The following is a 10,683-nucleotide window of genomic DNA, read 5'->3' as shown; positions in this document are numbered from 1 at the left end:
TCTCTTTCCCTTTTCAGTCCTCTTATTTTTTGAGTGTTGCAGATTGTAAAAAGATTTTGGGGAGTCTGAGGAGAGTAAGTGGAAACAGTATTATGGCTATATCATATCTCCTTCTGTTCAGCTGAGAAATAATCTCTTTTTCTTTTTTATTTCAGGATAGCTGTAAGCATGTCTCTCTAAGCCAGAAGGTTAAAGAGTGGATGAGAAATTTCCTTACCGTCCCGAGTGGTGGTGGATGAATCATTTTCAGAGTGATATATGGATCAGCTGTTGCCTGCTTTGCTCATTTCAGCTCCTTTGTTTTAATAGTTAAAAGAAATTCCCTCTAAATTTAGACAATAGTCAGTTTTTAGTGTTGCTTTTCTTCTGGGTCCATACAGGTATTTTAGGAGAAGGGAGCACCAGCCAGCCAGATGCCATTTGAAACTAAAATCTCCCAGACTAAGCAAGTCTTAAGGAAAATGTAAAAGTAAGCGTAAGTGAAAGCAAATTTTTAAAAATCGAATTGAACAATTAAGTTGCTGAAATAATCTCTTCATTTAAAAATCAATGACATACAAAAATAATTTTATTGTTTGAGTTTTTAAACCTTTTCAAATCTGTGAATCAAGCTCTTCCTGGTGCTTGAATAGGTGCCATCTGCCATTCTGTAACTGAGCCAGTTTTTACATTTGGGCTCAAATTTAATAATTAATTCTGATAGATGAAACATGCATATCTTCATAAGCAATGACCATTTGTAGATTTTTATTTTAATACTTTCCTAAAATGTATATAAATAGATACTTGTTAATAATTACCTACCTTATTCTGTCTGTAAAACAAGGTTAGTAAAGTAAACTAGAGGTAACAATTAGCTATTGCTGCATTAAAACAAAAATCCCAAATTTAGAAGCTGAAAATAGCAACAAGAAGCTTACAACAGCTAAGTCTATAACTTAGCTGGGTGGTTTCTGATGATTTGGACTGAGCTAGGCGAGGCTCACTAATATGTCCATTGTGACTGTCAGCTGTGGATTGGCTAGGTGACTTCGCTAATCTTGGCTCTGTTCTCTCATGTGCCTGGGGCCTCGCTTGAGTCACTGGAATGACTCACCTCTGTTTCATGTGTCTCATCTTCCAGAAGGCTAGTTCAGGCATGTTCAAGCATGTAATAAAGGAGATGTGGGGAGCAAGCTCAGAAAGTGTACCATATCTCTTGAGGCCTAAGTTTGGAACTGACAAAACATCATTTCCTTTGCATTTTATTGGCTAAGCAAGTCACAGGGTTGACAAAATAACTCTATCTATTGATGAACTGCTAAATAACATTTGAAATGTTGTAGATATAAGGAGAGGTGAATAATTATGGCCATCGCACTTAATTCACTATTTTAGAAAAGGATGAAATTGGGACTAAAACCCTGTTTCATGCTTCCAGATGAAGTTTCTTTTTATTACAGTAGCTTTCTTCCTACTTACCTATATAATGAAGCCAAATGTTTATAAGGAAAAACAATTGTGCCTTAGGGTATATCATGGTCTTCGAGAACTGATCTAGAATAGCTATGATGAATTCATGTCTTTTTATCTATTGAGTATTTAGTAGTTTTTCACAAAATCAGGTTTCGTGTAGCTGAAGAAAATAGATTTTATGCAATTGGAAATGCCTGGTGTTTTCCAAATGCTGTTAAGTATAGTAAATCTTTCGAAGGTTTAGAATAATTTTTTTACATCACTTTCTCTATTTCTTTTGACTGTAAGTCTCAAGGAACTAGAGTGATTAACATCAGGACTGTGTTGTGCTAATTATCAGGGTCTTAAGTTTGCTTCATATCCTGTATCTATAAAAATTATTACTATTTGTGAGTGATTCTTTTTGAAAGTAAGTTACAGGGTAAAATATAAAACTTCAAGGTGTGTTTTACCTCATGTTTAAATTTTTATCAGAGCCCACTCAACCCTGTTATTGTCCTTTCCTTTGTGGACCTAGAGATAGATGAAAAATATATAATTGTTATGGAGTTGTGGCAATCTCAAGCTATCTTGTTCGTTTGACCCAAATCTTTCTATGCCAGTTCCAAAATCCTTTCATGCCAAAATTAGGCTTAGAAAAATTACATATTTCAAATATGACATATGTTTGAAAGTATTAGGAAATCCAGCCAAGATTTGGAAATTAACAAGGAAAAAATTATTTCTGAAAACATTCGGGAGCTAAAGAAGCATGTTTGGCTTAAAACATTAGGGCATTTTGTTGTTTAGTTAATTAAATAATTTTTAAAAATATCCCAAAGGGAACAACATTAACATTTTCTTTTTTTTTTTTAAATTAAGTTTATTGGGGTAACATTGGTTAATGCAATTATATAATTTTCAGGTGTACATTATACTTTGACATCTGTATATTCTATTGTGTTTACCACCCAAAGTCCAGTTTCCTTCAGCTATCATATATTTGATCCCCTTTACCCACTTCACCCTCCCCTTACCCCCCTATATTTGGGAAACCAACACCAGTCAATTTTAGAGCATTTTCATCATCTCAAATAGAAATCTCATATTCTTTAGCTGTCACCCTCTTCTCTTACCTATTTTACCCCAGGCCTAAGCAACCATTAATCTACTTTCTGTCTCTGTAAATCTCCCTGTCCATTTTATAGGAAGGAATAACATAATACTTGGTCTTTTGTAACTTGCTTCTTTTTTTTAACATAATGTTTTCAAGGTTGATTCATGTTGTAGCATGTATCGGCACTTTATATGGCCAAATAATATCATTCTTTTGTATGGATATACCGCATTTGTCTATGCATGCTTCAGTTGATGAACATTTGGTTGTTTCCACCTTCTGGCTATTAAAAATAATGCTGTCGTAAACAGTTGTATGCAAATTAATGTGTGAATGTGTTTTCATTTGGGGGGATATACTTAGGAGTGCAATTGCTGAGTCATATGGTAACTATGTTCAATTTTTTGAGGAATCGCCAGAATGTTTTCCAAATGGCTGCCCCATTTTACATTCCCACCAGCAGTGTGTGAGGTTCCAATTTCTTCTTGTCCTTGTCAACACTTGTTATAATTAAATTTTTTGATTACAGCCATCCTAGTGGATGTAAAGTGGTATCTCACTGTGGTTTGGATTTATACTTCCCTGATGGCTAATGATGAACATCTTTTTGTGTGCCTATTGATCATTTGAGTTTCTTTCTTATAGAAATGTCTGTTCGAATCCTTTGCCCTTTTTCAATTGGGTTATTTGTCTTTTTTATTATTGAGTTGTAAGGATTCTTTATATATCCTGGATACAAATCCTTTATCAGATATATGATTTGCAAATACAGTTGATTCTCATCATTCGTGGATTCTATATTTGCAGATTTACCTACTCACTAAAATTTATTTGTAACCTTAAATCAATACTTGTGTACTTTCACATTAGACATGTAGGTATACAGAATGGCACAAAATTTGAGTTGCCTGGTACACACATTTTTAGCCGAGGTTGCACAAAGTAACTTTCTACCTTTTTGTATCAACTCTTCTACTGTAAACAAGTATCCTTTTTTTGGTCTATCTAGTGTTAGGGTTTTTGTTTGTTCATTTTTGTGTGTGTGTGTGTGCTTAATCTTGGTCATTTTGCTGTTTAAAAAGCTCCCAAGAGTACTGCTGAAATGCTGTCTTGTGTTCCAAAGCACAAAAAAGCCATGATGTGCCTTAAGGAGTAAAAAAATGTTAGATAAGTTTCACTTAGCATAAGTTATAGTGCTGTTGACCATGAGTTCAGTGTTAATGAATCAGCAATATATATTAATAAGGCGCCTTTAAACAGAAACTCACATTAAAAAAGTTTATGGATTGATTGGTTGACAAAAATATGGTGACCAGAAGCTCTCAGGAACCTAATGCTACATTTCTCTTAGGGATGGAGATTCAATATTTGCTAATTCAATGTTTGCAATGACATTATAGAACATGATTACAGTGAATAATGAGAACTTAATATATTTTCTCCCATTCCATGGATTGCTTATTCACTATCTTGGTGTCATGCTTTAAAGCATAAATATTTTAATTTCGATGAAGACCAATCTATTTTTTTGTTTTGTTACTTATGACTTCAGTGTCATAGCTAAGAATCCTTTGCCAAACCCAAGGTCATGAAGATTTACTGCCATGTTTTCTTCTCAGATTTTTGTAATTTTAGTTCTTACATTTAGGTCTTTAATTCACTTCGAGTTAATTTTTATGGATGATGTGAAGTAAGGGTCCAATTTTGATCTTTCGTATGTGGCTAGGATGTTGCCCTAGCTTAAAAACAAAGGAACAAACAAACAATTCTTTTCCTAGTGAATGGCCTTGGTACCATCGTTGAAAATCAGTTGACCATAAATATAAGGGTTTATTTCTGGATAGTCAGTTATTTCCCATCGATTTATATGTCTATTCTCATGCCGGTGACATGGTGTCTTATTTACTCTTTGTAGTAAGTTTTGAAATCAGGAAGTCTCAGTCCTCCTACTTTACTTTTCTTTTGTAAGATGATTTTTGCTTTTCTGGGCCCCTTGCGATTTCATATGAATTTGAGAATTAACTTGTCAATATCTATAAAGAAGTCAGCTGGGAATCTGTTGAGGATGGCATTAAATCTGTAGATCAGTTTAGGGAGTAATGGCATTAGAACAATTGTAAGTCTTTCTGTTCATGAACGTGGGATATCTTTTTCAATTATTAAGATTTTGTTTACTTTCTTTCAACAGTGTTTTGTAATTTTAGAGTATAAGTTTTATACTTCTTTTCTTATACTTATTCTTGAGTATTTTTTTTAAAAAATCAACTTCTCATTTGCTCATTGCAGTACATTTGTTACTAATTATTTATAATATCTCAGTCATGCTCCGTTATTTCATGCCTCTGAACCCTCATAGATACTCCTTCTGCCTAGAAATTCTCCCCATCCCCAAGTCTCACTGTTAAATTCTTGTGTATCATTTAAGACTCAGTACTTCTTCTATCAGCATTCTCTGGTCCTTTTGACTACCTCTCTATCTCTCTTTCTTTCTCATTCTTTCAAGAAAAAGGACAAAAGAATTAGAAGTTGATTATAGTTTTTTTTTTAAATCAAATTTGAATATTAAAATAACCTAACTTGGTAGTTAAAAGCATGGATTTTTGATCAGACATATCTGGATACCACTTCTACCATCATCTTTAATTTTAGACAAATCACTTGACTTCTCTGAAACTCATTTTTCTTACCTATAAAATGAGAGCAAGATGTATAACTTTTTGCATCAATTTCTTTACTTCGCAGGCTTGTTGAGAGGATATATGTGTTAACATGGGTGAAGCACTTAGAACAGTTCCTGGCTCACAGTCTTTATTATTTTTATCTACATAATTCTTAAGTCCACGATATTTTCACCAGTCTATATTGTTCCCATAAACAGTTTGATAAATATTAATTACTGGAAAAGCTATGGTGCTGGTGATTGTCACAGTTACGGTGGCAGCTGTTTCAGCTTGAACTCAGTCCTGAAAGAGAACATCAAATACCTTTCTTTCCTAATGAAAGTATGAGGATAAGATTCAATGATCTCATCATAAGCCAAATGTCAAGGTTTTCTAGCTATCCTTTGAGAGCTGCCTTATTGGAAATGACTGTCCTTTCATTAAATATACTTTTATGCTACAATTTCTTGATTTTTAAAAAAGTTGTCAGCTGCCCTGAGAATTCAAATGGCTGTTACAAGTCAGTAAAATCTGCCAACCATAAATGCTTTGAGATCTAGTTCTGAATATTCTTCACTCTCCATGAATAATTTGGCACATAGTAGTACAATGGACACCCTGACATTAAAATGTGTGGTGATGAATTAAGTAAAGAGCTTTAGGTATAAAATTCTTAGGATATTTACAAGAGCCTGTGATTTGAAAGTGCATTGGAAAGTATACCTTTTTTTTTTGTAAATGAAATCAAATTTCTTTCATGGTTTTAATAATCATTTTATTTTTTTAGTAAACCTAACACCTCAGAAGATGTTCTGTGTTCCTGTTCAAATGAGCGAGTTGCTGCATAAACTATAACTGATTAAGGTAATTTATAAAATATGTTTGATTTATACTGACTGTGTATGATTTATACAAAGAGCTATCAAAAATGGCTTTGCCTTTTTTTTGGAAAAGAAACCGTAAGAATGTGCCAAAAAGGGTCTTATCACTATATGCTACAAATGTTATGGGAAATGTACTCCAAACATGATCTAAAGCAACTTGGACTTTGGAATCAAAATTTAAAATATCATGTCCAATATATTCATGAATTTATTAAATTGAGGTAAACATTCGTCCACTATTTTTTTCTTAAAAAAAAATTTCTTTTAACTTGGGCTTATATCTCTCTGGTTGGCTAGAGCCCTATGGGCTGTAAATTATTCATAATATTTATATAAACTAGTTGAGCCTATACTTTCCTAGAGTTTCATACCAGTGGGAACTTGATTCTTATGGGTGGTGTAGCCAGTGAAATTGGCTTTTACGCCTCTGAGATGAATTCACACTCTTCTCTGTTACTCATGCCAGCTCATGCACACAAGATGTTCTTATTCACCTAGAAATCATTTCCTATGAATTTTTTTTCTTGTTCAAAGGCTCACTTTATAATGATCAGGTTAAATCACTTCTCCATAAAAGTTTTTTTATACCTAATGCCATTTCTTACTAGGATGTTAATGGCAGAGAAGAACTAGATCATTAGATTTTGCCTTACAGTTATCCTTGCACTCTGGAACAATCTGTGGAGATTCTATGATGCATATTTGTTGCATTCATTCATTCATTCATTCATTCATTCTCCCATCAAAATTAGTCATCATTTCATACTCTGAGCCAGGCATTCTTCAGGGCTCTGAATTCATGTTGAAACCTTAACACTCAGTCAAGCCATTCTCTGTCATCTGCTTAGCTCTAAAACTATTGCAAAGTTTGAGGGGAGCTGCTTACATTACAAAGAACCATATCTATAACAGAAATTCCATGCAATAAAATCTTTCTTTTTCCTGCTTGTTGACAACTAGTTCTAGAGGAAAACACTTTTAGGATCACCAGAGTATTACTACAAGGTGTCAGGTCTTTAAAATCAGTCTTTTCATCAACAGATCATTGTTCACAAAAGTTCTTCTGAACTGACCTCGTAGTCCATGTTTGCAAACTCGTCCGCAGTTCTGGGGCCAATCAAGTCTTTGAGAATTTAAGGAAACCTCTATTGGTTTTGATGCCTTAATATCATTTTAGTTTATTGGTATATGTGAAAGTGACTTACTGGGTACACAGTAGGCATGGTTCTTCAGGTCTAATGGTTAGATTATGTTTAATTTTTGTGAGCAAACCTGTCTTGTTGCACTGTACTAGAACCTACATCCTTTTCTGTTCTCCTTATGTTCAAGTCTTTAGTTTATCAAAGACAGAGGTTTTTTTATTAGCAGTTCAGCCCTTTGTAAAGGCCTGGGTTAGTTCGATACTTGTTTTCATGTCTCTCTAACATTTACTCCTTTATTTGTTCATTTATTCATTCAATCAATATTTGTTTATTAAAGGATGTTGTCAGGTGTTAATGCTAGTCATGGAAATTCAAAGTGTCTTAGGTCATGTCCCCTAGAAGCAGAGATTGAGATGGGAATTCTTGTGCAAGTGGTAAACTGAGGTAATATTGTAAAGGTAGGAGAGAAACAGGGTGTAGTGGGGAAGAAGCTAAGCAATAATGTGATTTCATGGGACAGTCTGGAGAGTAAATTATATCATATAGGTTATTCTCCCCATTGGTAATGGGGCTGGGCTGTTACACCCATGCTCTCAGTCACTGATTGGTTATGAACCACTCTGGGGTCAGGTATGGGTGGAGGCTAATGAAAACTTCCAAGTATCTCCAGGGCACGACATGTCCTCTGGGAGACTTGAGGTGTAAGCCATTAGCAGCAACACGCATGACATCTGGGGAATGAGTACACCACAATGACAAAGGGGATCTAGGTAGACCATCAAGAGAATCTGCTGTACAATGATACCCGATATTTAGTTTCTAAATGACTCTCTAGAAATAGGTCATTATAGAACTGTGTATAGGTGGTGTGATAGTGCCTTGTACATGAGGAACATAGAAACCAAGCTAGGTATGAGAATGTTGTGGGGATGGAGTAGAGGTGAGAGGTTGTCAAAGAAAATTTCCCCAAGGTGGTGACTCATAAATTGAGTCTTGAAGGGTGAGAGAGGTAATGGAAGAGGAAGGAATTGTAGGGAGAGAGCATGAGCATGAACATTGGATAATGCACTGCATTATGACTTTGGTATGCCCTAGGCACTTTTGCTTCTCCTGGGGCCCTCCTCCATGAAAAAGTGTTAAAAATTGTATTTTATGACTGCATAGACATGCATATGAATATAATTCAGGTTGGAGTATATATATAATATATATTCTTATATATAAATATATGTATTATACATATGTATGTATTTCTTTAGGATTTAAAAGAGTTTGAATCATTTCATGGGCCCCTAAAAGTACCTTGGCCCTGTGCCTCTTGTGCTTAATGGATATGTGGCCCCTGTTAGGGAAAGTAGAAAGTATAGGAAGGCAACTCTGAGTAGTTCAGCTCTGCTGAATACTAAGTGTGGTGCTGTTTCTGTCTCCTTGCCTTTGGTCCTATCCCCTGCCTGCCTATATTTGAGCTAACCTTTATCACCTTCTCTTCCTAAGACCATGCTCTCCTGAGACTGGACTGAGTTGAGTAGTGTCTCCCTCAAATTCATATTTATTCAGAACCTCAGAATGTGATTATTTCAAAACAGAGTCTTTGCAGATGTAATTAGTCAAATTCAGATGAATATCTTGGATTCAGATGAGCTCTTAATCCAAGGACTAGTATCCTTATAAGAAGAGATGGCATGGAAAGAAGAAGACCATGTGATGATGGAGGTAAAGATTGGAGTGATGCAGCTACAAGCGGAGGAATGCTAAGAACTGCCAGCATCTATCAGAAGCTAGGAGAGAGGCATGTAACAAATTCTTCCCTAGAGTCTTTAGAGGGAGTATGGCCCTGCTTACAACTTGATGTCAAATTTCTAGCCTCCAGAACTGCAAAAGAATAAATTTTTTGTCGTTTAAGCCACCCAGTATGTAAGACCTTGTTACGGCAGTGCTAGAAAAATAGTCTGTCTTTGCAAAATGTCTTCTCTGAATCTCAGGTGTCCCTGGTTAGGACTATCTGGGCACAGTTGGGCCCAGACTCATAAGTTCTTTGCCCATTATTTTCTAAAGTGGCTGTCCACTTCCTAGCACTGATAGTCCTTCAGTACTGAAGAGCAAGCAGAGGAATATATAGGCCAGAGAACTCGCTAAAGTAGCTTTTATTTCACCGGTATAGTTTCTTTCATTCATTTACTGCATCACACTTATTATCAGTGGTGCTGGATGCTTGAAGAAAATGGAGCGATGTCTTCAAAGTTCCAAAGAAAAGTGTTTGCTTTTGGGATAGGAGGAAGAAAGGGAGCTAAGTGCATTTATAGTTTAATATCATTCTTTAATGCATGATTCAGAAAGAATAGCCATAAAAAAATACCCATCCAAAAAAAAGGCTTTTCTAGCTTTCTAGCCATTTAACAACAACCAAACCAAACCAAACCAAACCAAACAAAAAACAACAAAAAAACTGGTTGAGAAATACTGTGTAATACATGGAAATGTGAGGAAGATATACTGTAAATTCTCATAAACTATGTGCTACTGGAGGGGAAGGACCATATTTTTTTCCTCTTAGTGCTCAGCATCTGATACAGTGCCTGAAACATGGAAATCTTCCAGTGAATGTTTGCTGCATAAATTAACCAGCTGTTGTGTTGACTACCAAGGTGATTTAGCTTATCAGGGTCACTGGGCAGATGTCCCTTACTGCCTCACGTGCACAGATCCTAAGGCTTCATCATGGGATCATGATTTCTTTGGTGAAGGTATATGAGTAAGTAGCTATGTTCTCTAGTAGTACCACCAAATAAGTTCTCAAGATCAAATACTCTCCACTTATATGTCAATACGCTTGATAAAGTACTGTCTTTTACATACAGTAATACAATACAAATTATAACTTTATAATTATAAATTTTTGTAAATGATTTAAAACTTCATTTTTAGTAGGTTTATTGGATATGGAGAGTAATTTAACAGTTACTAAGTGTTAACTGTGAACTAGGACTATGCTAAGTACTGTATAATAGTCCCCCCTGTTTTATTGGGGGTATATTTCAAGACCTCTAGTGGATGTCTGAAACCATGGATAGTACTGAACCCTATTTATACTATTTTTTCATATGCATACATACACTTTGCAGCTTCTCTTTGGCATATCCAAATTGCCAGCATCCCTACTTTAGTGCTTTGGGGCCATTGTTAAGTAAAAGAAGTGTAACTTGAATGCTAGCACTGTGATAACACCACAGTCAATCTGATAACCAAGACGGCTACTAAGTAACTAATAGGCAGGGAGTGTCTACAGCATGGAGACCTTTGACAAAGGGATGATTCGTGTTAGGGAGGGCTGTAGCAGGGAGGCATGAGATCTCATTATGCTACTCAGAACAACATACAATTTAAAACTTATGAATTGTTACATTTCTGGAATTTTCCATTTAATATTTTCTGGACACAGTTGACCA

This window comes from Pteropus alecto, unplaced genomic scaffold (genome assembly GCF_000325575.1).
Source record: "Pteropus alecto unplaced genomic scaffold, ASM32557v1 scaffold565, whole genome shotgun sequence".
Taxonomy (NCBI): domain Eukaryota; kingdom Metazoa; phylum Chordata; class Mammalia; order Chiroptera; family Pteropodidae; genus Pteropus; species Pteropus alecto.
The sequence above is the reverse complement of the archived record's forward strand: the minus strand, read 5'-3'. Positions refer to the sequence as shown.